Raw genomic sequence first — 26,068 nt, 5'->3', positions numbered from 1 at the left:
AGGCACTCGAGACATCAGATTGTCACGAGCATCACATATTACTGCAGTAGCATCCTCTACCCCAGATACGGCTCTGACAAGGACTGCAAACACTGGTCTCCTACCACCGCCTATACATCTTGAGAACAGATTTGAAGTATTAATGAATGAGGAATCCCCAAATTTGATGAATGTGATCGCACACAGACAGAATCAGCCAGTAGCTAACACTGATGCTAACTGGGGCTCAAGGTCGAGCAGACAGCGGCACTCAGCTCACAGTGCAGTCGAGCCCAGGACTCTGATAGTGGGCGACTCCGTAATCAGAAACATTAATAGCAGGGATACAACAATGTGCTGCCTTCCACAAGCAACAACTTCTGATGTAAACAGGGAACTTCAGAACATTCTGATGAAACATAAGACTGCAAATCGACTCATCATTCATGTGGGGAAGAATGATATTCATAAAGAGCAGTCGGAACTTCTTAAAAAGGATTTCAATGAACTTTTTGAAACACTTAAAAGACTGAAAGTTCAAACATTCATCAGTGGACCACTCCCAGCAAGAGGAACAAACAGGTTTTCATGGTTGCTTGGGCTTAATACATGGCTGCAAAAAACCTGCAATATAAAAGGAGTGAACTTTATTGACAACTTCAATCTTTTCTGGAGTCAGAGGCAACTGTTTCAACAGGATGGCCACCACCCAAACAAACTTGGTTCAAGAGTGCCAAAGGACAATATCTACTTCTCCCTCCGTCATCCTTCTGCAATGTGTGCCAATCCACTCAACCTGAATGGCACACACACACCTGGATACAGTATGAATGACCACAGGATTTCACTTCAGCACCTGAATGGACATGCGGTTGACACATCACACAAGGACAGTGATAACACCACTCAGCCACAACAACCTCTGCTCACGGACACAATCTCAGCTGAGCCCTGCCCACAGAGCTCACCACAGACAGACTGTGACATACCAGCACTGCTCCAAGATACAGCACCCATAGACGACTTTCTGGAAAACAGCCAGGGAAACCAGGACAGCATATTACAGCCTCCAATAACACCAGAGCAAAAATCCCTCTCACCGGAAACATTATCACTCTCTCCAGCATCTCCACTTCTGTGCTTCTCAGAGAAAATGGAACAACTGGTGCATGCTGGAACTAGACTATCCCACTCTTTTGCTGCGAGCCCCCAGATACCAACCAAAAAAACGCCAGGCCCCACAACCACCAAAGCCTGCGGGCCCAGCTCGCCCTCCCCCTCCTCCTGTGAGAGCTCTTCGGCCTCAAATGATAAATTAGCTCAAATGGTAGAGCGCTTGCTTAGCATGCGAGAGGTAGCGGGATTGATGCCTCCATTCTCCAGGGCTGTCCATCCTTTTTACGCCCCCCCTTCATGGGGCACTACCTAGATGAGCTCTTGCGGCTCAGTGCTGCCGAAAAAGTTTTTTTGAACGAGGTACTGCACACATTCCTGGAAAAGCAGGTCCCACCGAGATTTGAACTCGGATCGCTGGATTCAGAGCCAAGAGTGCTAACCATTACACCATGGAACCTTGGCGTGTGTCAACTTTTCCCATGAGCAGCAGAGATTTGAATTGCCTTGTGTACAAATTGTAAATAGTGTGATGAACTTATTAATAAGAAAATAAATAACACTTCTTGGTACAATCTTGCTGGTATCATGCCATGCTTAAATCGTTTTGTTTTGTTTAGCTTTTGTGGCAGAGATTACTAAGAAACACCAAATATTACATAAAGGCGTTTATGACAATTCATAATAATATGATCATCAAACAGATCTAAAACTTAAAATGGTATATCAAATCGTTTTGGTATATCTTTTATAACATAGTTGAGAGTCATTTGTTGAAACAAAAAAACACTTGTTTTTGCCTATTCATGTATTTTTAAATATGTATAACATAGTATTTAAAAAGATAACATAAATATGTATACTGGTGTATAACATAGTATAGTATAACATATATGAATTAAACTTTTTTTTTAAAAGGTTTTAGTAAAAATCTTCTTGTGCTCAAAATAATGTAATGAATGACAAAAATGAGGATGGAGGAATCGAATGAAAGCTTTTTTATACATTGGAATACTTGATCACTCGAGCGTCACTTCATAGCGTCATCAGCAGCGCTCAAAGGATCTGCCCTCATGTTGTTGCAGTTTGTTTATTTAAGAAATTCATAATAAATAATAATAAAGCAAGATACCCTGTTGAAATATGTGTAATGTGTGGTTTATATAAACTGCAAAGGAAAAGTACACTTTAAAACAGATTGTGACCGATGTGAAGGGGGAGGAGAATGTATACGTGCGTCACGTTTAGTCAATAAAACACTTCCGCATAGGATACACCTGTGTATCCTCGCTCATGACTCCTCTGAAAGCCTCCTCACTCCTCGATCCTCGCCTCCTCGCGGTGCAATTAGAGAATTGAGATGTCCTTCAAGATGGCTGAGCTCGATCGGTTTCCGGGTCATAGGATGGAGGACAGAGGAACGAGGAGACGAGGAGGGATATTGAGAAGCACCCTATGTTTCCCCAATTCCGACTCGGTTTGAGAGTGCCAATTTCACCGCCACGTCAGCAGTTGCGCATCACCTCTGTTTTTTCCCTCCCTTCCGCGAAGAACCTAAAAAATGTTCTACCGAGATTTGAAATCGGATCGCTGGATTCAAAGCCCGGAGTGCTAACCATTACACCATGGAACCAACACACCCTCCCAGCTGTCTGTCTGAGAGGCAGATAGCGATGAGGCTAGGTGGAATCAGGTAGCTTAAAGGAGGCGGGCGTGGTTCCTCTGCCGAAACCCGAGATTGAACCAGGGACCTTTAGATCTTCAGTCTAACACTCTCCCAACTGAGCTATTTCGGCCAGATACTCGTGCTGTTTAGCCTGGCAAATGAAGGTCCCACCGAGATTTGAATTCGGATCACTGGATTCAGAGCCCAGAGTGCTAACCCTTACACCATGGAACCTCGGCGTGTGTCAACTTTTCCCATGAGGTGCAGAGATTTAAGTAATTCAGTCCAGAAGCGCGATAGCAAGGAGCAAAAGAAGCCTTTGCCTTTTAAGCCCATGTTTCCCCAATTCCGACTCGGTTTGAGAGTGCCAATTTCACCGCCACGTCAGCAGTTGCGCATCACCTCTGTTTTTCCCCTCCCTTCCGCAAAGATCCTAAAAAGGTTCCACCGAGATTTGAACTCGGATCGCTGGATTCAAAGCCCAGAGTGCTAACCATTACACCATGAAACCAAAACACCCTGCTAACTGGCTGTCTGAGAGGTGGAATAAGGTAGAGTAAAAGAGGCGGAGGTTGTTCCTCTGCCGAAACCCGGGATTGAACCAGGGACCTTTAGATCTTCAGTCTAACGCTCTCCCAGCTGAGCTATTTCGGCCAGGTACTTGTGTGGTTCAGCCAGCATGGATGTATGGGAGACCGCCCGTTATTTTCGAGAAGAGCAGAACGAAGGTCACAGAGTGGCCCGTAAAGGGATCGAACCCGCGACCTTGGCGTTATTAGCACCACGCTCTAACCAACTGAGCTAACCGGCCTCACTCTGGCACATTTTATCCCCAATTGCTCAGAAATATCCTGGTTGCCCTAATCAGGCTGAAGAGATTAAAAGCAAAGCCTAATAATGGGCTCGTCCGGGATTTGAACCCGGGACCTCTCGCACCCTAAGCGAGAATCATACCCCTAGACCAACGAGCCGAAACATACATCCTCCGTGCTGCTGTCGGGCCGCAAACATTTCAGCTTCCATGGCTTAAAGCGCAATTTTCTTATTAAATCAACAATTAAAAGGTAGCCGGTGCAAAGTTTCCAGCACAGAGGAAATGGGGCCTCTTTTCGCTCATGACTCCTCTGAAAGCCTCCTCACTCCTCGATCCTCGCCTCCTCGCGGTGCAATTAGAGAATTGAGATGTCCTTCAAGATGGCTGAGCTCGATCGGTTTCCGGGTCATAGGATGGAGGACAGAGGAACGAGGAGACGAGGAGGGATATTGAGAAGCAGCCTATGTTTCCCCAATTCCGACTCGGTTTGAGAGTGCCAATTTCACCGCCACATCAGCAGTTGCGCATCACCTCTGTTTTTTCCCTCCCTTCCGCGAAGAACCTAAAAAATGTTCTACCGAGATTTGAATTCGGATCACTGGATTCAGAGCCCAGAGTGCTAACCCTTACACCATGGAACCTCGGCGTGTGTCAACTTTTCCCATGAGGTGCAGAGATTTAAGTCATTCAGTCCAGAAGCGCGATAGCAAGGAGCAAAAGAAGCCTTTGCCTTTTAAGCCCATGTTTGCCCAATTCCGACTCGGTTTGAGAGTGCCAATTTCACCGCCACGTCAGCAGTTGCGCATCACCTCTGTTTTTCCCATCCCTTCCGCAAAGATCCTAAAAAGGTTCCACCGAGATTTGAACTCGGATCGCTGGATTCAAAGCCCAGAGTGCTAACCATTACACCATGAAACCAAAACACCCTGCTAACTGGCTGTCTGAGAGGTGGAATAAGGTAGACTAAAAGAGGCGGAGGTTGTTCCTCTGCCGAAACCCGGGATTGAACCAGGGACCTTTAGATCTTCAGTCTAACGCTCTCCCAACTGAGCTATTTCGGCCAGGTACTTGTGTGGTTTAGCCAGCATTGATGTATGGGAGACCGCCCGTCATTTTCGAGAAGAGCAGAACGAAGGTCACAGAGAGAAAATGAGTGGCCCGTACGGGGATCGAACCCGTGAACTTGGCGTTATTAGCACCACGCTCTAACCAACTGAGCTAACCGGCCTCTCTCTGGCACATTTTATCCCCAATTGCTCAGAAATATCCTGGTTGCCCTAATCAGGCTGAAGAGATTAAAAGCAAAGCCTAATAATGGGCTCGTCCGGGATTTGAACCCGGGACCTCTCGCACCCTAAGCGAGAATCATACCCCTAGACCAACGAGCCGAAACATACATCCTCCGTGCTGCTGTCGGGCCGCAAACATTTCAGCTTCCAAGGCTTAAAGCGCAATTTTCTTATTAAATCAACAATTAAAAGGTAGCCGGTGCAAAGTTTCCAGCACAGAGGAAATGGGGCCTCTTTTTTTGTGGTCATTGGAAATCACGCTGCAGGACCTGCACACGAATAATGAGAAGCTTACTTACAGGAGCCTGGTCTGCAACACTGGACCCAGTTGATGTTGCAGGAGCAGAGGCAGCACTTGGCTGGACAGAAGGCTGTGGAGGAGACTGCAGAGGAGGCTGAGCAGGGCGCAGAGGAGGAGACTGCAGAGGAGGCTGGGCAGGGCGCAGAGAAGGAGACTGCAGAGGAGGCTGGGCAGGGTGCACAGGAGGAGACTGCAGAGGAGGATGGGCAGGGTGCAGAGGAGGAGACTGCAGAGGAGGCTGGGCAGGGTGCTGCAGTCCTGTGGGTGGCTGTAGTGAGGATGGTCCGGGTGCAAAAGGACAGGGGTTGAAAGCCTTGCTGGAAAGATGGGAGATGCTCTTTCCAGTGGACAGGAAGCTCTGCAGGCGACTGGGACACCTGGCCAGGGGTCCACAATGCTGGAGGAGCAGGATAAGGGGCAGGAGCAGGGGCAGTAGCATGAGCCGGGGCAGGAGCAGGGCCTCTCGAGCCTGCAGTGGCTGGAGAAAAAAGAAAAAACTTACCCACTTACAGGGTATGGCTGGAGACAAAATCTTTTGTGCCAGCTGTGAAGCAAATAATTGCTTCCCCCGCGCCAACAGGGCCTTCACATTGGTCGCCAGCAGTGGGCTGTTCTTAGTGGCAGTAGGTGGAGGAGGAACAGACACAGTGGCAGTGGGCACAGCAGCAGTGAGGACAGATGCCGTGGGCACAGTGGCGGTGGGCACGTAGGCTGGAGCCTGCCTCTTCAGCACGTATGCTTTGAAAAGGGCCATATTGGTGTTAGGCCCGGCCTTTGCCTTCTTCAGGTAGGTGATGAGAGCCTGGGCCTCCTTGCTTGGGTCCTCATACACCTCCATTATTGACCTACCCTTAAAATCCCCAAACTCCACCATCAGACACCAAGAGTCTCCTGTCCTCTGGGCCTCCTGCAGCATGGCCTGTTTTTTTCTGATACACCTCTACAGCCTCGCCTACCTCCCTGATCTGCGAGGTGTATCTGAGGAACAGGTGTTTGTTGTCCGACAGCGGGTTGTCCCTCTCCTCCTCCCCCAAAATGCTGCTGACCAGATAGCAGGCATACCCCAGTGAGTTCTCCAGCAGCCACAGGAACCTCTGACCCTGGTGTTTCCCAAACTGGATCTTGCAGTGAGCCAGAACCAGGAACTGGTCTCCAGGATTCCCTCCATTCTGCCTCACAAAGGCAGTGGCATCAGCCAGGACCTCCTCCTTACACCTGGCCCTCCCTGCCAACACGATCTTCCTCCTATTGGCCTCCTCAGTTGGCCCCATAAGGAGTCGACCCTCAGAGGTTCTTCGTAAAACCGGGTATGCATACATAATCTGAAAGGACACAGGCATAAACAGAACGTTACATAGCTGTCATATTCCAACTGAAAGTATTTTACTACAGCATTTCTTTTTTATGTAATTAATTATTATAATATTATAATAATTAATGATTATTATTATTATGAGCATAAGCATTATTGTTTTTATACAACTGTAAATCACTTTGAATTGCCTTGTGTACAAATTGTAAATAGTGTGATGAACTTATTAATAAGAAAATAAATAACACTTCTTGGTACAATCTTGCTGGTATCATGCCATGTATCATGTATCATGGTAAAGTTGCAGGTTCAAATGTACAGAAGAAAACGTGTGCTATTACATGCTAGCTAGCTTTATTGGCATGTTTAATTGTCTAAAAACAAACACTGTTTATTAATAAATAATGATCGATTATACAGTCGTGAAGAATAGACTTACCTGTTGCAAAGATGACGATAATTACTACTGATGACGACTACTTCCTGCTCAGCTACTGTTCGGACGCTCTCGCTTACTGCTCCGCGCTTTGCTCTATCGCTTTTATATTTCTATATTTTGTCTCCTTTTATCACCTAATTTTAACTTCAGCAAATCAGCACAGTGCTCAAACGCTTGGATTACTACAAAAAAAAAAGCAGAATTATTTTATTCGACCAGCCTCCCACTGAAAGCTTACATTCCGGGGAAGAGAAAACACAACTGCCTACATTCATAAGGATAAGAAAATGCCTCCTCTGGAGTCTACTTGCTGCTCCAACTGCCACAGACTTTTACAAAGGATTGCAATTCTTGAAACAAAGTTAATTGCGGGACCACCAAACCAGACGGAACACACAAACGAGTTTCGTCATGGACGTCCTCAGCATACAGCCGGTTAGTCCCATGAATCTAGTGCTTCTCGACCGGCCATACTGAGTGTAGAGAAACAAGCCGATCGTTTTACTAATCGATGGCACAAACAGGGTGCGAGACCCAAAGGCACTCGAGACATCAGATTGTCACGAGCATCACATATTACTGCAGTAGCATCCTCTACCCCAGATACGGCTCTGACAAGGACTGCAAACACTGGTCTCCTACCACCCCCTATACATCTTGAGAACAGATTTGAAGTATTAATGAATGAGGAATCCCCAAATTTGATGAATGTGATCGCACACAGACAGAATCAGCCAGTAGCTAACACTGATGCTAACTGGGGCTCAAGGTCGAGCAGACAGCGGCACTCAGCTCACAGTGCAGCCGAGCCCAGGACTCTGATAGTGGGCGACTCCGTAATCAGAAACATTAATAGCAGGGATACAACAACGTGCTGCCTTCCACAAGCAACAACTTCTGATGTAAACAGGGAACTTCAGAACATTCTGATGAAACATAAGACTGCAAATCGACTCATCATTCATGTGGGGAAGAATGATATTCATAAAGAGCAGTTGGAACTTCTTAAAAAGGATTTCAATGAACTTTTTGAAACACTTAAAAGACTGAAAGTTCAAACATTCATCAGTGGACCACTCCCAGCAAGAGGAACAAACAGGTTTTCACGGTTGCTTGGGCTTAATACATGGCTGCAAAAAACCTGCAATATAAAAGGAGTGAACTTTATTGACAACTTCAATCTTTTCTGGAGTCAGAGGCAACTGTTTCAACAGGATGGCCACCACCCAAACAAACTTGGTTCAAGAGTGCTAAAGGACAATATCTACTTCTCCCTCCGTCATCCTTCTGCAATGTGTGCCAATCCACTCAACCTGAATGGCACACACACACCTGGATACAGTATGAATGACCACAGGATTTCACTTCAGCACCTGCATGGGCATGCGGTTGACACATCACACAAGGACAGTGATAACACCACTCAGCCACAACAACCTCTGCTCACGGACACAATCTCAGCTGAGCCCTGCCCACAGAGCTCACCACAGACAGACTGTGACATACCAGCACTGCTCCAAGATATAGCACCCATAGACGACTTTCTGGAAAACAGCCAGGGAAACCAGGACAGCATATTACAGCCTCCAATAACACCAGAGCAAAAATCCCTCTCACCGGAAACATTATCACTCTCTCCAGCATTTCCACTTCTGTGCTTCTCAGAGAAAATGGAACAACTGGTGCATGCTGGAACTAGACTATCCCACTCTTTTGCTGCGAGCCCCCAGATACCAACCAAAAAACGCCAGGCCCCACAACCACCAAAGCCTGCGGGCCCAGCTCGCCCAAAAAACTGTTTTAAAAACTTTTGATCTGACTCAGCATGTTCATGGACCCACATATAATCATGGACACACTCTAGATTTACTTATCAGTAAGGGTCTAAATATTTCATCAATTGTTATTAAGGATGTAGCACTGTCTGATCATTTTTGTATTTTCTTTGATATATTGATCTCTCCTGCCATTGAAGCTAGATCTGTGTCTGTCAAGAAGAGATGCTTAAATGAGAACACTAGTGTACTATTTATGAAGGCTATATCTTTAACACCAAGCATATCTGCTGACTCTGTTGATTTTCTCCTTGATTCTTTTAACTCAAAAGTTAAGAGTGTAATTGATGATATTGCTCCTGTGAAAGTCAGGAAGAAGAGTGGCAGACAAAAAGCACCTTGGAGAAACTCAACAGCAGTGCAAAATATGAAAAGACAATGCAGAAAAGCAGAGCGCATGTGGCGGAAGACAAAACTTGTAGTCCATTATAACATCTACAAATACAGCATCCATGCTTTCAATAAGGAACTAAGCAAAGCTAGACAGACTTTTTTCTCGAATATTATAAACAGCAATATAAACAACACGCGCACTCTTTTTGCTACTGTAGAGAGACTGACAACCCCCCCAAGCCAGATTCCCAGTGAAATGCTCTCAGTGAGAAAGTGCAGTGAGTTTACTTCTTTCTTCTCTGAGAAAATCAATAATATCAGAAAGGTGATCAGCTCATCCTTGAGTTGCGCTGGGGTCAGGCAGATCAGACAACAGCACGAGAAAGTAGCCACTATGTCTGATTTCGAAGAAATTGATGGCAAAATTTTGGAAGAAACCGTACAGCAACTAAAAACATCAACCTGCGCCCTTGACGCACTTCCCACATCTTTTTTCAAAAATGTGTTACACAGCTTAGAAGCAGATCTCCTGGAAGTGGTAAATGCCTCACTTCTCTCTGGGAGTTTTCCGACCTCCCTGAAAACTGCTGTCGTCAAGCCCCTCCTGAAAAAGAGCAATCTGGATAAGACCATATTAAACAACTATAGACCGATATCAAATCTTCCTTTCATAGGCAAGATCATTGAAAAAGTTGTCTTCAATCAGTTGAACAAATTCTTAAGCTCGAATGGATACTTTGACCATTTTCAATCTGGTTTCCGACCGCACCACAGTACAGAGGCCGCGCTCATAAAGATAATAAATGATATTTGCTTAAATACTGATACAGGCAAATTATCAGTGCTGGTACTACTCGACCTCAGTGCTGCATTTGACACTGTCGATCACAAAATACTTCTTGACAGGCTGGAAAACTGGGTCGGGCTTTCTGGGATAGTCCTAAAATGGTTCAGGTCATACTTAGGAGGCAGAGGTTATTATGTGAGTATAGGAGACCATAAGTCTGAGTGGACATCCATGACATGCGGAGTCCCTCAAGGCTCAATTCTTGCGCCACTCCTATTCAACCTGTACATGCTCCCAATGAGCCAAATAATGAGAAAGAACCAAATCGCTTACCATAGCTATGCAGACGACACACAGCTCTACTTATCCCTATCGCCTAATGATTACAGCCCCATTGACTCCCTTTGCCAATGCATTGATGAAGTAAACAATTGGATGTGCCAAAACGTTCTTCAGTTAAACAAAGACAAAACTGAAGTCATTGCGTTTGGAAACAAAGATGAAGTTCTCAAGGTGAACGCATACCTTCAGTCTAGGGGTCAAACAACTAAAAATCAAGTCAGGAATCTGGGTGTGTCTCTAGAGTCAGACCTTAGTTTCAGTAGTCATGTCAAAGCAATAACTAAATCAGCATATTATCACCTGAAAAATATTGCAAGAATTAGATGCTTTGTTTCCAGTCAAGACTTAGAAAAACTTGTGCATGCTTTCATCACCAGTAGGGTGGATTATTGTAATGGACTTCTCACTGGCCTTCCCAAAAAGACCATAAGACAGTTGCAGCTCATACATAACGCTGCTGCTAGGATTCTGAGCAGAACCAGAAAATATGAACACATCACACCAGTCCTCAGGTCTTTACACTGGCTGCCAGTTACATTTAGGATTGATTTTAAAGTATTATTACTGGTATATAAATCATTCAATGGCCTAGGACCTCAATACATTCCAGATATGCTCAGTGAATATAAACCCAACAGATCACTCAGATCATTAGGATCACATCGGCTAGAAATACCAAGGGTTCACTCTAAGCATGGCGAGTCTGCTTTTAGCTACTATGCCAGCCGCAGCTGGAACCAGCTTCCAGAAGAGATCAGATGTGCCCCTACAGTAGTCACATTCAAATCCAGACTCAAAACACATCTGTTTAACTGTGCATTTACTGAATGAGCACTGTGCCACTGTTCGTCCGACTGTTTGCACTGTATTTTATTTTATGTTTTAATTATTCTGATTTCATTTGATTATTTCTGTATTTTATCTTTTATTCCAAACTGTTTTAATTATTCTGATTTCTTTTGATTATTTTAATTTCTTCTATGTAAAGCGCTTTGAATTACCATTGTGTATGAAATGTGCTATTTAAATAAACTTGCCTTGCCTTGCCTTGCCTAATAATAGCGGTCGCCGATTGGTCAAAAGTAAGCCACAGCAGAGAAACACGATTGGCTCACGTGGGCTTACTTTGGGCTTACTTTGTGTCAATCGGTAGGAAGCAGTTGGCGCAAGCGAGAGGTAGTGGGATCGATGCCTGCATTCTCCAGTGCTGTCCATCCTTTTTACGCCCCCCTTCAAGGGGCACTACCTAGATGAGCTCTTGCGGCTCAGTGCTGCCGAAAAAGTTTTTTCAAACGAGGTACTGCACACATTCCTGGCAAAAGCAGGTCCCACCGAGATTTGAACTCAGATCGCTGGATTCAGAGCCCAGAGTGCTAACCATTACACCATGGAACCTTGGCGTGTGTCAACTTTTCCCATGAGCAGCAGGATTTAAGTCATTGAGTCCAGAAGCACGATAGCAAGGATTTAAGTCATTGAGTCCAGAAGCACGATAGCAAGAAGCAGATGAAGCCTTTGCTTTTTAAGCCCATGTTTCCCCAATTCCGACTCGGAATTGAGAGTGCCAATTTCACCGCCACGTCAGCAGTTGCGCATCACCTCTGTTTTTTCCCTCCCTTCCGCAAAGAACCTAAAAAGGTTCCACCGAGATTTGAACTCGGATCGCTGGATTCAAAGCGCAATTTTTTGATTAAATCTACAATTAAAAGGTAGCCAGTGCAAAGTTGCCAGCAGAGAGGAAATGCGTCCTGTTTTTTTGTGGTCATTGGAAATCACGCTGCAGCACCTGCACACGTGCTAGGGATCGCGCCTCGTCTTTGTCTTTGAGAGCGATGGACACCTTCTCTCCATCATCGAGGGGAATTAGCTCAAATGGTAGAGCGCTTGCTGCGCAAAAGAAGGGGCCCAATCTTTGCGACCCGCACACAAGCCAAAAAGACGCTAAAAACGAGAATTTGCCCACAAATTTCCCCTGCAACATTATTAGGGCTATATTCCTGTGCGTTATGAAGGAGTTTTAGTCACATTTGAAACAAGTCACCCTCCGCGGGCTGGATTCGAACCCGTGTTCTGCGTGTGATCAACTGCGCCTGCGTCTTCATTTATCTATGACATCATTATATTGATTTATATTTTTGTTGTGTGTATTATTATTATTTTTAAATATTGCACATTACATGTAGTTGATTATTTAATAAAATGAATAAAAATGGAGGGACATGATTTGATTGACATGATTTATCAGATTTGTTTTAAGACACTTCAAATGTTTTATTAAATGTTTTTTTTTGTGTATATTATTTTTTAAAAATTGCATATTACATGTTGTTTATGATTGAATAAAATGAATACAAATGTTTCTTCAAATATGTGTGTTTTTTGTGAGGGATATGATTTGATTGATATGATTTATTAGATTACTTTAAGACACTTTAAATGTTTTATTAAAATGAATACACACAAATATTTCAATGACACTTAAAATGTTTTATTAAAATGAATACACAAATATTTAAATGACACTTTAAATGTAAAAAAACAAATATTAAAATAAATACACACAAATAATGAAATGAGTACACAGACACAAACACACATATATACATATATATATATATATATATATATATATATATATATATATATAGGACAATATGAAAGACTGGGTGGAACCATGTACAGTAATATATACAAAATATATACAGGAAAAAAGCAAATTGTTTATTGAGGAGGTGGAGTTTGGCTTGTATTTTGCTGGCGCTGTTCTGCCAACCAGTCATCTAAAGATTTTCCATTTGAGGCACGCAAGCAAAATGTGGCATTACCATATCGGCTATGGCCAAACTCTTTGGTTTTGGGCTGCCCACATTTGCTGCACATGTTAAAGGTTACCCCTCGCACATACTTCCTCTTATGGACTCCGCTTTCCGTCTCCTGGGCCCGCCGGCGCCTGTTCCTCTGGGTGTAACGGGAAACAGGAGCAGCAGACACAGGAGCAGGTGGAGCTGGGCCTGCACCGGATGTTGAAGCACCAGAAGGTGGAATCACCATTGACACGGTCATGTCTGGGTTAAGGACTAGTGACAATGACCCAGGTGCTGAAATGGGCTGCACAACTCCTGATGCTGTGGGGGCAGGTGCAATGGGGCACACCATGGTGGTGGCAGCAGCAGGCCGCCGACCTGGTCGCAGAAGAGGAGCCTGTCCTTCTCAATTTGGCAGAAGGGTAAATGTATGTTTTGGGCATGAGGTCGATGCCGCTTCATCCAATTTTTCCCTCGGTGGAGGAAGCTGCGTATCAGCCACAGCAATTGGGTCAGGTGGAGTCAGTCCCTGAGCGAGGACACTCATTTCCTGTTTTTTCTGCTGCCGTTGAAACCTGAAAATAAATTACATGTATTATATATATGTTTAAAAAAGTATTCAGTTAATTTGAAGAAAATAATGTGCCTTGCTTACCACTGAATGAGTGTCTTCTGGTTTAGCTCAAACAGCTGGATCATTGTTTCATCCATCAGCCTGCGATTGTTAAGCAACAGCTCTCGGATGTGGTGGTAATCCGAGAGGATTTTAGACCACCTGGGGCGGCAAACTCCAGCCTTCTTGGTCGCCGACTTGTGTAAAGCACACAGCTTTGTACAAATGGCCTCAACCAAGCGGCTGGTGCTGGGCCACTGTGCTGGTCCCCCGGGATGTCCAATCAGACACCGTTTTACAATCTCCACACCCGTTGTGACTCCGGACCGCTTTGGTGCCTTAAAGCGTCCATGTGTCAGCTGAGGCTGATGTCGAGGCTGATAGTTGACCCGCTGTTTGTCTATGTCATGGAGAGCTGTCCACAGCTGAATGGCCTCTGTCACCTGCAGGTCAGTGAGGTAAGGAGCCTCACGAAGACCAACCAGGTAACCTGCCATATCCTGGACCTTGTCCCACCCAGCAATGCCATCGGGCCCAATGAATGCTCCCTAGTAAATTCAGATTAATGTTAATATATGTGGAATAAAACGAGATTGAAATTAAATAAAGCCCTTAAAGTGTTTTACCTGAGCCTCGTCGGAGAAACTGCTTTCAGTGTCAGATGGCTGTGACAACACTGAAGGGGCAGGGGCAAGTTGGTGTCCTTCTCTAGTTGATGTGGATGGCTCAGCCAGTGACACGTCAGCCATTGATACATCAGCCAGTGATGCTGGGGACTGAGGCTGAGGCAAAGATGAGGGGCTGTTTGCGAGATCATGGCAGGGGTCATTCTCGTACAGCACTGGAACTGTGATGTCCTCCGTGATCTCTTCCTCAAACCCCTCATCTTGCAGGTCTTGGTCATCAATTTCCTCCACCAGCCTGTCTTCATCCTCTGGGTTCTGGAGCACTGGAGTCAGTGTTTTGCCAGTCTGGCTGTAAAGGTACTCTATTCCTAGCAATTCACCTACGAGAATAAAAGGGGTAAAAATATGTCTTAATATTTTGTCTAGTACATTTAAGGCTAAATTGATACTTAGTAGAGTATTACAAAATAACAAATTAATGAATGTCTTGCCTGTATATGCTCCAGGAGGGCGATAGCGCTCATCCCAGGGCTTCCCAAAGACTGTCTTGCTAAGCTGGTCCACAACCTCTCTCATGGCACTGCCATATGACCGGATGGAGGACGCTCCTTTTATGGCAACTTCCATCCGGTCATCATTCCAACGCATCAAGCCCTCAAGGAGATAGGCTTGAAAATGCGCATCACTGGCACTGGTTCCTAAAAGTAAAAAAAAAAAAAAAAAAAGGGTTTTATATGTCACATATGTACAATATATTTACTACACATGAGGTGCTATGAAGTAGCTGGTTACATGTAATAGAGTTATGTAATTACATAAAAAAATTATTGTCATTATAACCAGAGTTATTAGTGATTTGTGAGGCAAGACAGCTTTGTCAATGCTTTTATGACATCAGAAAAGAACTGTAAAAGTGTGACATTTATTAATGTGACATTAATTTAACGTAATGGAAGCAGTTACAGTGCTTATATTTTTTTACAGAAAAATTACTAATCCATATGTATGTAATACCTGGAATAAAACGGTTCAGGTGGAGGTGGAATGACTCCAAGGAGGTAGAGCCTCGAGCATACCTGTAGCAGCACAGCTCCACACCGCCTTTCTTCAGTGTCCCCTTCTTTATGTAGAGCGGAAAGTGCTCTGGGTCTTGGATACACTGTACATGCTTCCGCTGTTCTTTCCATATCTGCTGGATCCGTTCATGGTTCAGAAGTGGAACTCCCAGAGTATCCTTCCCGTCCGCACTGTCAAACTGATCAATCAGTGACCCAATCAATATGGTGGTCTCCTCCTCCCCCCTGGTCCTCCTCCGGCAGTGCAGTGCCAACTCCCTCCGGTTAATGCGAGCACTGACCGCCTTTTCTGAGATGTAGCCAGTCTTCTTTGCTGCCAGCTCACCCTCCTTTGCACGGCGAAGAGCAGCCACATCCTCTGAATCCCACTGGAATATGGACATGGATAGACGTGCCATGAAGATCCCATAGAGCGGATGAGCCTCTGTCGTGACACCTGCAGCAAATCGCCGCATGAAATGCCAGATGTCCAGGCGCACTTCAAGCTCATCCCACTCCGAAAACATGGCCTTCACCTGAGACTGGCCGTGTTGACTGCAGCAATCTCTGTCCACGTACATCACCTTTGGGGATGCCTCTCCTGCCTCTCGGTAGCGTTTCATTAGGCCAGCTGCCATGGGGTCCAGTGCATGTCCCTCGGCGGCTGTTAGGACAGAGACAAGGACTTGGCCGTGTTCGTTACCAACATTTGTGCACCAGGCAGCTGTTCCTGAAGCAGCACCGGCAAGTTTTTTTGTGACCTATTGAAGAAAAAAAAGATTTTTAAAAACAAAACAAAATAAAAACTCATAACTGTGCATTATGTACACACACACACACATATCCATATCTGGACAATTTCTGGATATAAACAGGGCTGTGATACCTTTTTTGTGGAGTCCATCTTGAGAACAGAGCCAAATACAGATGTTATTTTGGCCTTGACCTCGTCCAGTCGCCCCAGAACATCCCTGGCGTACACAGCTAACAGCCACTTATTATTATTATTATTATTATTAGACTTTATTGTCCACCTTGGTGGAAATTTGTCTTTGACTTCTCCAAACATATATGCATCAGTGACACAACAGTTAAAATGACAAAATACACACAGTTTAAAAGTATGACACTACCACCGTCAACATACAACAACAGAAAATGGAAAGCAGCGCAGCCGATTAGAAGTTATATAAAACACAAAGACGCTTTCAGTTTAAATTAAGTTCCTGTATGGCATGGGGAATAAAGGATCTCTTATAAATGTTCCGGCTCGCCCTTGGGACCCTGAATCTACGGCCAGATGGGAGCAACTCAAACTCTGAGTTGAGTGGGTGTAGGGTGTCTGCTGATATCTGTCTTGCCTTCCTGAGTACCGCCCTATCATACACATCCCCAAGCTGCCTTTGTGACTTGGCAATCACCTTCCCTGCAATATTAACAATTTTGGAAAGCTTGTTTTTGTCTTTCACATTCAGATTGCCATACCAAGCTGTTATATTGAACTGTAAAATGCTTTCTACCAGACCCCTATATGCCATCTCAAGAATGTGTTGACTGACCTTGAAGCTCCTCAGCTTTCTAATTAAAAACAATCGCTGGTTAGCTCTCTTAAAAATACTCTCTGAGTTAACATTAAAACTTAAAGTGCAATCAATGATTGTACCCAAGTACTTAAAATTTTCCACTACTTCCACAGGCCGGCTGTTAAGTACAACAGGGGTGATGTTACTGGCCCCTCTTGGTTTCGTTCGTATTATAAGTTCTTTTGTTTTAGTCACATTAATTTCCAGTTTAACAGTCTGACACCAGTCCTGCAGTAAAGTGACTTGGCTAAAATAAGCTTCCTCATGTGCTGCATTATTTTCTGTGAGAAGTCCTACCAAGGCCATGTCATCAGCATACTTAAGTAAACTAACATTGGTGCTGTGCACAGTCATGTCATTTATATAGATTGAAAACAACAGAGGTGACTACACGCAACCTTGTGGTGCTCCAGTATTTATGACAAGCTCATCTGAGTAGACCCCATTCATTAAGACTCTCTGAGGGCAGTCAGTTTATAAACTTCTAATCCAGTGAATGAGCCCACCATTCACATTCATCCTATGAAGTTGTTCTAAAAGAATATCAATTTGCATAGTATTAAAAGCAGATGTAAAATCAATAAAAAGAACCCGAGCAAGTGATTTTGGTTGTTGCAGATGTTTAGCTATTTGATTTACAAGAGTAAGAGTTGCGTCCTCTGTGCCCCTGTGTGACCTATAGGCAAATTGAAGGGGGTCAAGTTGATTCCCAACAGAAGCCATAAGATGGGTGCTGACCACTCTCTCCATACACTTGGCTAAGAGTGGAGTGAGTGCCACCGGTCTAAAGTCTCCAAGGTCTGTAGCCCTAGAGACCTTAGGCACAGGTATTATTGTGGACTTCTTCCATACGTTTGGAAAAACACCACAATTCAGCAAAATTTGGAACAGCTGAGTAAGAACCACTTTAAGCTGTTGAGAGCATACCTTTAGCACCCTTCCTTGGAGGCCATCAGGCCCAGGGGCTTTGTTTGGTCTGATTTTAGAGAGACACATGGCTACTTCTTCTTCAGAAAGCTGTATATGTTCATAACTACCAATCTGATCACAGGTAATATTGCACCCTATTTTTGGTTATGTGCCACAATCTGCCACGTTTACACTTTGTTTTTTTCTTTCCCTACCCATTATTGTATTTAATCCCTCCCATGCTTGTTTTGCATTGCCTGTACAAAATCTTTGCTCAACCTTATTCTTAAAATCTATTTTTGCTGTAAAAGCTTTACGCTTGAAATCCTTCTCTTTCTCCTTTACTAAGTCAGCTTCTCCTCTCAAAAATGCAGCCCTTTTCTCATTCAGACACATTTTAAGATCCTTTGAGAGCCATGGCTTGTTATTACTAAACACTTGAACTATCTTGGAAGTGATAACAGTTTCTTCACAGAACTTGATATAGCATGTGATTGTGTCTGTCAATTCGTGATGATCAGAGCATGCGTCAAAAAACATGCGCCAATCTGTAGAGTCAAAACAATCTCTTAGCTCCTCCTCCCCATCCTCAGTCCATTGACGTACAGTTTTCAGGAGTGGTTTTTCACGCCTGAGTTTCTGTCTGTATGTTGGAAGGAGATGAATGACATTGTGATCGGACTTACCAAGAGGAGGGCGACTCACTGCCTTATATGCGTCTGGGATGGATCTGCGAGTGGAGCGAGTGGGCGTGGTGACATACTGCTGCAGAGTGGGTAGATGAGGTGACAGCTGACATGTGTTGAAATCCCCCAAAATAAACACCGGCTGATCTGCTGATCGGGAGAGAGCAGCATTGAAGCTGTCGGTTATTATTTCCGCAGCTTCTTTGTTATTAGGCCCTGGGACATAAACAAGAATAATGGTGATTTGCCCAAACTCCCGCGGAAGGTAAAACGGCCTGATAGATACAGACAGCAGCTCATAGTCTCTAGTGCACACTCTCTTGAGTACTTTGAATTGTGAAGCCCAAGCGCTGTCAATAAACATACAGAGTCCTCCCCCGATGGATTTTTGAGATGACACCTTATCACGATCTGCTCTTATAACTGTAAATCCCTCCATATCAATGCAAGTGCTGTCCTCGTGAAGCCATGTCTCTGTGAAGCAGAGCAAATTACTCCTTTGAAAATCCTCATCAAATCGGAGACGTGTTGTGATCTCATCCAGTTTATTATTTAATGATCTGACGTTTGACAGAGTTATGATGGGAAGCGGGTGTCTGTTTCCTCGCCTTCTCAACCTGTTACGAACGCCCCCCCTCGAGCCTCTTTTTTTCGTTTTCCTACCTTGGGCTTTTCCATGAGGGGTTGATGATACGTGATTTAAGTCCACAGACACAGCTTTATTCCTTAGGGCAAGAAGAAATTCCCTCGAGTATGTAATCAGTGGCGACGTTCGTTCACTTCCTTCATTGTTCCCGGCTAGGGCAAAGTTCTCTCTAACGACAGCATATAGGATAAAAAAGATCACCACTGCGCGCAAGTAATCCATTTCCATGTTGCTTAACTCAAGGACGTGAACAAAACAAAAGTTTACAACACGATTAACGCCAAAAATTCACAAACAACAAACAAACGAACGGAGAAGCACAGGGTCAGCAGCCGTGCCGCGCCCCCTAGTTCCACTTAGGTTTAGGAAGGGCAGGTAAAAGGGGAGGCTCAGCAAACACAGGAGGCTGCACAAGGGAGGACCTTGTGAATGGTTCACAGGCAGTCAGGTACTGCAGGACACGCTGTGTCCATGCCTCACTGTGTTGTTCCATCAGCTTCTTGTAGAGCTGAGTCACACTGTTGCCCAGTGTCCTCTCCCTCATCATCCTCACCACCCGGTTGTCACATGAGTATCTAAAGAAACAACAGTATAATCATGCAAATGCTTTGGTTGGAAAAAATAACACAAATAAAAGCGCCTGATAATGAATGATTGTCATTATGAATTACCTGTATGTCAGCAAAGCTGGAAACTGACTGCGGTGGCCCATATCCAGCTGTCCTAAGATGTCCTCATTCCAAGCTGGATACTTCTTTTTGCAGCGTTTGCACTCCAGATACTCAGTGGCAAGGTCATACCACCCATCAATGTCCAAGACCTTGCGCACGGTACGGTAAAGTCCTGCCGCTGTAAGTCTGTGCTTACCACAGTCTGGGCGAACGCAGACAAGAGGAAACAACCACATCTTTAGCGGCATCCATAAGAAAATGGGCCGACAGAAGAAGAGGTCAGGTGAGGCGGGTGGCTGGGTGTTTATTAAAGGGGGCTGAGGAGGATACCACCAAAGCTTCAGCTGGGACACTATTTCTGGCTTTTCGGTTCGCATGTTGGCCTTAAACAGTGTGTTCCGGATCCACTCATGCTGGAAAGGTGGAAGATGATCTCTCCAGTGACTAGGAAGCTCAGCTGGTGGCTGATGATGAGGAAGAGCTGGTGTCTGTGCTGTTTCCGCTGATGGAGACGGACCGGCACAGGCCTCTGAGTGAACAGTAACATAAACAATATAAGGATGACTGTTATTTGATAGTAATATGCCATAAATGCAGTCCACAAACAGCCGGCGAAGCAGTAATTTTAAACAAGTATTAATAATAATTATGATTATATTTAGGAATAACAGTGAAGAAAATGGTATTAGTGTCAAGAAGCAAAGAACACAGTGTACACTTTATTGATGTAAGGAATATGGGATCAATATAGCTCTTTGAGAATGAGGATTAGATGGAATGAAAGAAGGAAAATGAGTCGTGATGAATTCAGTAAAAAAAAGTATGATGCCCACAGACATGAAGCATGCACACAGACACAATAAGGAAAAACTGTTCCTCTAATTATTAGAACAATGAATCTCCACCACCCTGTCTGCTCAGGTTGAGTGAGTGAGAAGAGCAAGCGGTGTGAAAAAGTTATCCAGTGATTGTTTAGCAACAGGTAAGTTCGGAAACGCAAATATATACACTGACACCTTTGGACATCCTTAAGGTTTGGAAGAAGTGCACTCAAAGAATGCCTCCCGCTTGAGGCATGATGTCACATAATTCTGTATTGTAAACAAAAAATATTTTAAAATGTTTATTTATTTTCAAAAATAATGATTCTCAGTGGGTTTCCACAAAACATTCTTATAATATTTGCATTTGTGTCATATGCCACACCTGTATTTAGCTGTGCTACACATTGTGATGCAGCAAATACCAGCTCCTCATCATCATCTTCAGCAGTGGGAATGGAAGTGCCTGGAGCACAAATGTTAAAACTATTACTGTGATCAATACATGGAGACAAACATATGTAAGATGTTGCTTACTTACCAGTAGCGAAAAGCTGCTTTGGGACCAAATGTTTGGCTGGGGGTTCTGCTGCCGGAGGAGGTAAAGTGGACTGCAGTAATGGATCTGGAAACAACAAGTGGACAAGTTTGCCATGACGATAAATGAATACATGTAGAACTGCTGTAGGGAAAATTCTATATTTACACTCCTACTCACAGGGTTTAACTGGTGACATTAGTTTTTTTGCCAGCTGTGAAGGTGACAAATGTTTGCCACGCGCCAACAGTGCTTTCACAGTGGCGGTCTGCTGTAAACCAGTTTGGATGGCTGTAGGTGGACGTGCAGAGGCACTAGAGGTTGCAGGTGGACGTGCAGAGGTACTGGAGGCTGCAGGTGGACGTGCAGGCTGATGTACACTGGTGCCCATATCAGAAGCCCGTCTTTTCAGGACATACGCCTTGAAAATGGCCATGTTAGTGTTGGGCCTGGCATCTGCCTTAACCAAGTACCTGATGAGGGATTCGGCCTCATTGCTCTGGTCTTCATAAACATCCTTCATGGACCGGCCCTGAAAGTCACCAAACTCCACCATCAAGCAGCCCTGGTCTCCAGTTGCCCGGGCTTCTGCTTGCATTTCCTGCTTCCTCTTATACTTCTCTACTTCTTCTGCCATCTCTCTAATATGAGAAGTGTACTGTAGGAACAGTTGTTTATTTTCTGACAGGGGGGTTGTCTGCGCTTTCTCACTGGAAATGCTGAGCACCAAATACACTGCGTACCCCAGAGAGTTTTCCAGGAGCCATCTAAATCTCTGACCCTGGTACATCCCAAACTGAAGTTTGCAGTGAGCCAGTACTAAAAACTGGTCACTGGGATCTCCACCGTTTGTGCAGACAAAAGTACTTGCCTCTGCCAGCACCTCCTCCTTCGATTTGGCCCTTCCAGACACCACATTTTGAAGTTGCTTCGCCTCCGCCGATGGCGCCATGAGGAGACGGTTTGATGTTGCTGACTGGCGACGAAAAACGGGGTATGCGTACATTTTCTGAAATGAAAATCAGAAAGAGACTATTACCTCTGTCAATCTAAAAGATACCTGTATGTTAAGTGTGTTACAATAATTTAGCAAACTACACAGCAGGACTTAAATCATGTTTTTCAGGCATTTTGGGTGACAATATGGAAAGAAATTATATGAAATATTAGATATTATTATGAAAATCTTGGCAATTACTACTAACTCCCATTATTACACTTCTTTTTTCATTACATGTTGCCCCAAGAATACATTAATATGCAAATTAGATACATAGATACATTGTATAAAATGGGAAAACCCGCTTATGGCCATTTTACACACATATTGCATAAAGCAAAATGGAAGTCTATATCAAATCATTCTTTTATCTTTTATAACATAGTTGGGAATCATCTTCATACAAAGTTTGGTATATAAAATCCTGAAACCTAAACAATTTCAGGATATAAAACACTGATATAATTAAGCTATATCCTCCTGAGACCAAAAAAAGTTTAGTTAATTTAGTATTATGTGTGTCATTACATTGTTTAGAGCATAAGAAAGTTTTTTGCAAAAACGTTTTTTTTTTTTTATAATGTTCATATAGGTTATACTATGTCTTCTGTAGAGGACACTAGGACTCATTTTTTATTATTATTTTATTTAAAGACATGAATAGGCAAAAACAATGGTTTTTTTTAGATCACGTCTTTTTAAATAAAATAATAATAAAAAAATGAGTCCTAGTAGTGTCCTATACAGAAGACATAGTATAACCTATATGAACATTATAAAAATAAAAATAAACGTTTTTGCAAAATACTTTCTTATGCTCTAAACAATGTAATGACACACAAAATACTAAATTATTAACTAAAATTTTTTTGGTCTCAGGAGGATATAGCTTAATTAGCGGCCGGCTAATTAACTTAACAGTAGCTACATGTTTTCTTTTCTGTATTTTATCATGGGAAAAGTTACAGGTTCACAGGTACTGAAGTAAACCTGTAATATACACGCTAGCTAGCTATATTGGCATGTCTAATTTTCCAAAAATACACAATGTATATGAATAAATATTAAACGATTATACAGTAATGAAGAATAGCCTTACCTGTTGCAAAGATGACAATAATAGGAGCCGCTGATTGGTCAAAAGTACGTCACAGAAGAGAAACACGATTGGTCAAAAGTAAGCCACAGGAGACAAACGCGATTGGTCAAAAGTAAGCCACAGGAGAGAAACGCGATTGGTCAAAAGTAAGCCACAGCAGAGAAACGCGATTGGTCAAAATTAAGCCACAGGAGAGAAACGCGATTGGTCAAAAGTAAGCCACAGGAGAGAAACGCGATTGGTCAAAAGTAAGCCACAGGAGAGAAATGCGATTGGTCAAAAGTAAGCCACAGCAGAGAAACGCGATTGGCTCACGTGGGCTTACTTTGGGCTTACTTTAGCTCAATCGGTAGGAAGCAGCAAGCGCAAGCGAGAGGTAGCGGGATCGATGCCTGCAATCTCCAGTGCTGTCCATCCTTTTTACGCCCCCCTTCAAGGGGCACTACCTAGATGAGCTCTTGCGGCTCAGTGCTGCCGAAAAAGTTTTTTCGAACGAGGTACTGCACACATTCCTGGCAAAAGCAGGTCCCACCGAGATTTGAACTCGGATCGCTGGATTCAGAGCCCAGAGTGCAAACCATTACACCGTGGAACCTTGGCGTGTGTCAACTTTTCCCATGAGCAGCAGAGATTTAAGTCATTGAGTCCAAAAGCACGATAGCAAGGAGCAAATGAAGCCTTTGCTTTTTAAGCCCATGTTTCCCCAATTCCGACTCTGTTTGAGAGTGCCAATTTCACTTTCACGTCAGCAGTTGCGCATCACCTCTGTTTTTTCCCACCCTTCCGCAAATAACCTGAAAAGGTTCTACCGAGATTGGAACTTGGATCGCTGGATTCAAAGCCCAAAGTGCTAACCATTACACCATGGAACCAACACTTCCTGACAGCTGGCTGTCTGAGAGGCAGATAGCGATGAGGCTAGGTGGAATCAGGTAGACTAAAAGAGGCGGACGTGGTTCCTCTGCCGAAACCCGGGATATAAATATCCTGGTTGCCCTAATCAGGCTGAAGAGATTAAAAGCAAAGCCTAATAATGGGCTCGTCCGGGATTTGAACCCGGGACCTCTCGCACCCTAAGCGAGAATCATACCCCTATACCAATGAGCCGAAACAAACATCCTCCCTGCTGCTGCCGAGCCGCAAACATTTCAGCTTGCATGGCTTAAAGCGCAATTTTTTGATTAAATCTACAATTAAAAGGTAGCCAGTGCAAAGTTTCCAACACAGAGGAAATGCGGCCTCTTTTTTTGTGGTCATTGGAAATCACGCTGCAGCACCTGCACACGAATAATGAGAAGCTTACTTACAGGAGCCTGGTCTGCAACACTGGACCCAGTTGATGTTGCAGGAGCAGAGGCAGCACTTGGCTGGACAGAAGGCTGTGGAGGATACTGCAGAGGAGGCTGAACAGGGCGCAGAGGAGGAGACTGCAGAGGAGGCTGGGCAGGGCGCAGAGGAGGAGACTGCAAAGGAGGCTGGGCAGGGCGCAGAGGAGGAGACTGCAGAGGAGGCTGGGAAGGGCGCAGAGGAGGAGACTGCAGAGGAGGCTGGGCAAGGCGCTTCAGGCCTGTGGGTGGCTGTAGTGAGGATGGTCCTGGTGCAGAGGGACAGGGGTTGAAGGCCTTGCTGGAAAGATGGGAGTTGCTCTTTCCAGTGGACAGGAAGCTCTGCAGGCAACTGGGACACCTGGCCAGGGGTCCACAATGCTGGAGGAGCAGGATAAGGGGCAGGAGCAGGGGCAGTAGCACGAGCCGGGGCAGGAGCAGGGCCTCTCGAGCCTGCAGTGGCTGGAGCGTAAAAAAACACAACAAAATTATCTTATTGTTTTAGACTTTCACTGCATGACTTTCTCAGCTCTGCTGGACAGCTACTGCGATTACAAGGTTTACTGCAAAGCATGTATGATTAGTAGAGAGATGACATGATCATGAAAAGATGGAAGGAAGCAGTGAAAATCATCCTGTTTTTCATCCAAGCACCATTAGAAGACATACAAGAAGAAAAAAAGATGGGATCAGCCAAGTGTGAAGCGAAGCAGACCAAACACTACAACAGCCACTTATTCCAAGGGGAGTGGGGGAAGTGTGAGATGACAAGAATGAGCTTTAGTCAGTGATTACGATAAAAAATGAAATAAAACCTTTTACATACACCTTTAAATTATCTTTTTTCCTTTGAGGATGTTCACTCAAAGAGTGAATGTAGATTGACACCTGAGAAGTGCCATTCCTCTGTGTTGTGAAATAAAATAATATGTCATTTAAAAAATACTGTTTTGTTTTATTTGTAATTGTTTGTAAAATATTGTTTAAGATTTACATACCTTGAGGAAGTTGTTCCTCAGCTTGCGAGGCTACAGTTGCCATCTCCAGGTCATCTTCCTCCTCAAAAAAATCCGTAGCAGCAGAGTCTGTAAAATAACATAAAACACTAAGCACATGTCACCAACACACTTGTATGCGTTAAGTGATACTCACCACATGTAAAGAGCTGTCTCCGGGCTGCGGACTCAGACGCAGGATGTACACGTGGTCCTGCAGCTGTTGAACACGTATTTTCGTTAGACATATATACTGCATAATATATACTGTAATGATTTTAAAGCTTGCAAATCACTTACAGGGTTTGGCTGGAGCCAAAATCTTTTGTGCCAGCTGTGAAGCAAATAAATGCTTCCCCCGCGCCAACAGGGCCTTCACATTGGTCGCCAGCAGTGGCCTGTTCTTAGTGGCAGTAGGTGGAGGAGGAACAGACACAGTGGCAGTGGGCACAGCAGCAGTGAGGACATATGCAGTGGGCACAGTGGT

The 26,068-nt window shown here is 44.2% G+C and overlaps 11 non-coding genes across 11 annotated transcripts; all 11 read right to left on the bottom strand.

Annotated features, from left to right (window-relative positions):
- Positions 1-1,480: 1,480 nt before the first annotated feature.
- trnaq-cug (transfer RNA glutamine (anticodon CUG)) lies at positions 1,481-1,552 on the bottom strand. Its single transcript has one exon. It is a non-coding gene; the product is annotated as a tRNA-Gln (tRNA).
- Positions 1,553-2,815: 1,263 nt separating this feature from the next.
- trnaf-gaa (transfer RNA phenylalanine (anticodon GAA)) lies at positions 2,816-2,888 on the bottom strand. Its single transcript has one exon. It is a non-coding gene; the product is annotated as a tRNA-Phe (tRNA).
- A 309-nt stretch (positions 2,889-3,197) lies between these two features.
- trnaq-uug (transfer RNA glutamine (anticodon UUG)) lies at positions 3,198-3,269 on the bottom strand. The gene has a single exon. It is a non-coding gene; the product is annotated as a tRNA-Gln (tRNA).
- Positions 3,270-3,339: 70 nt separating this feature from the next.
- trnaf-gaa (transfer RNA phenylalanine (anticodon GAA)) lies at positions 3,340-3,412 on the bottom strand. Its single transcript has one exon. It is a non-coding gene; the product is annotated as a tRNA-Phe (tRNA).
- Positions 3,413-3,495: 83 nt separating this feature from the next.
- trnai-aau (transfer RNA isoleucine (anticodon AAU)) lies at positions 3,496-3,569 on the bottom strand. Its single transcript has one exon. It is a non-coding gene; the product is annotated as a tRNA-Ile (tRNA).
- An 88-nt stretch (positions 3,570-3,657) lies between these two features.
- On the bottom strand, positions 3,658-3,729 carry trnap-agg (transfer RNA proline (anticodon AGG)). The gene has a single exon. It is a non-coding gene; the product is annotated as a tRNA-Pro (tRNA).
- Positions 3,730-4,418: 689 nt separating this feature from the next.
- trnaq-uug (transfer RNA glutamine (anticodon UUG)) lies at positions 4,419-4,490 on the bottom strand. The gene has a single exon. It is a non-coding gene; the product is annotated as a tRNA-Gln (tRNA).
- A 70-nt stretch (positions 4,491-4,560) lies between these two features.
- Positions 4,561-4,633, bottom strand: trnaf-gaa (transfer RNA phenylalanine (anticodon GAA)). Its single transcript has one exon. It is a non-coding gene; the product is annotated as a tRNA-Phe (tRNA).
- A 93-nt stretch (positions 4,634-4,726) lies between these two features.
- Positions 4,727-4,800, bottom strand: trnai-aau (transfer RNA isoleucine (anticodon AAU)). Its single transcript has one exon. It is a non-coding gene; the product is annotated as a tRNA-Ile (tRNA).
- An 88-nt stretch (positions 4,801-4,888) lies between these two features.
- trnap-agg (transfer RNA proline (anticodon AGG)) lies at positions 4,889-4,960 on the bottom strand. Its single transcript has one exon. It is a non-coding gene; the product is annotated as a tRNA-Pro (tRNA).
- A 6,573-nt stretch (positions 4,961-11,533) lies between these two features.
- trnaq-cug (transfer RNA glutamine (anticodon CUG)) lies at positions 11,534-11,605 on the bottom strand. The gene has a single exon. It is a non-coding gene; the product is annotated as a tRNA-Gln (tRNA).
- Between the last annotated feature and the right edge of the window lie 14,463 nt (positions 11,606-26,068).

This window comes from Siphateles boraxobius, unplaced genomic scaffold, assembly GCF_051911475.1.
Source record: "Siphateles boraxobius isolate OS27281-9 unplaced genomic scaffold, OSU_SipBor_1 19, whole genome shotgun sequence".
Classification (NCBI taxonomy): domain Eukaryota; kingdom Metazoa; phylum Chordata; class Actinopteri; order Cypriniformes; family Leuciscidae; genus Siphateles; species Siphateles boraxobius.
Note: the sequence above shows the minus strand (reverse complement) of the source record. Positions and strands in the feature narration are given on the sequence as shown.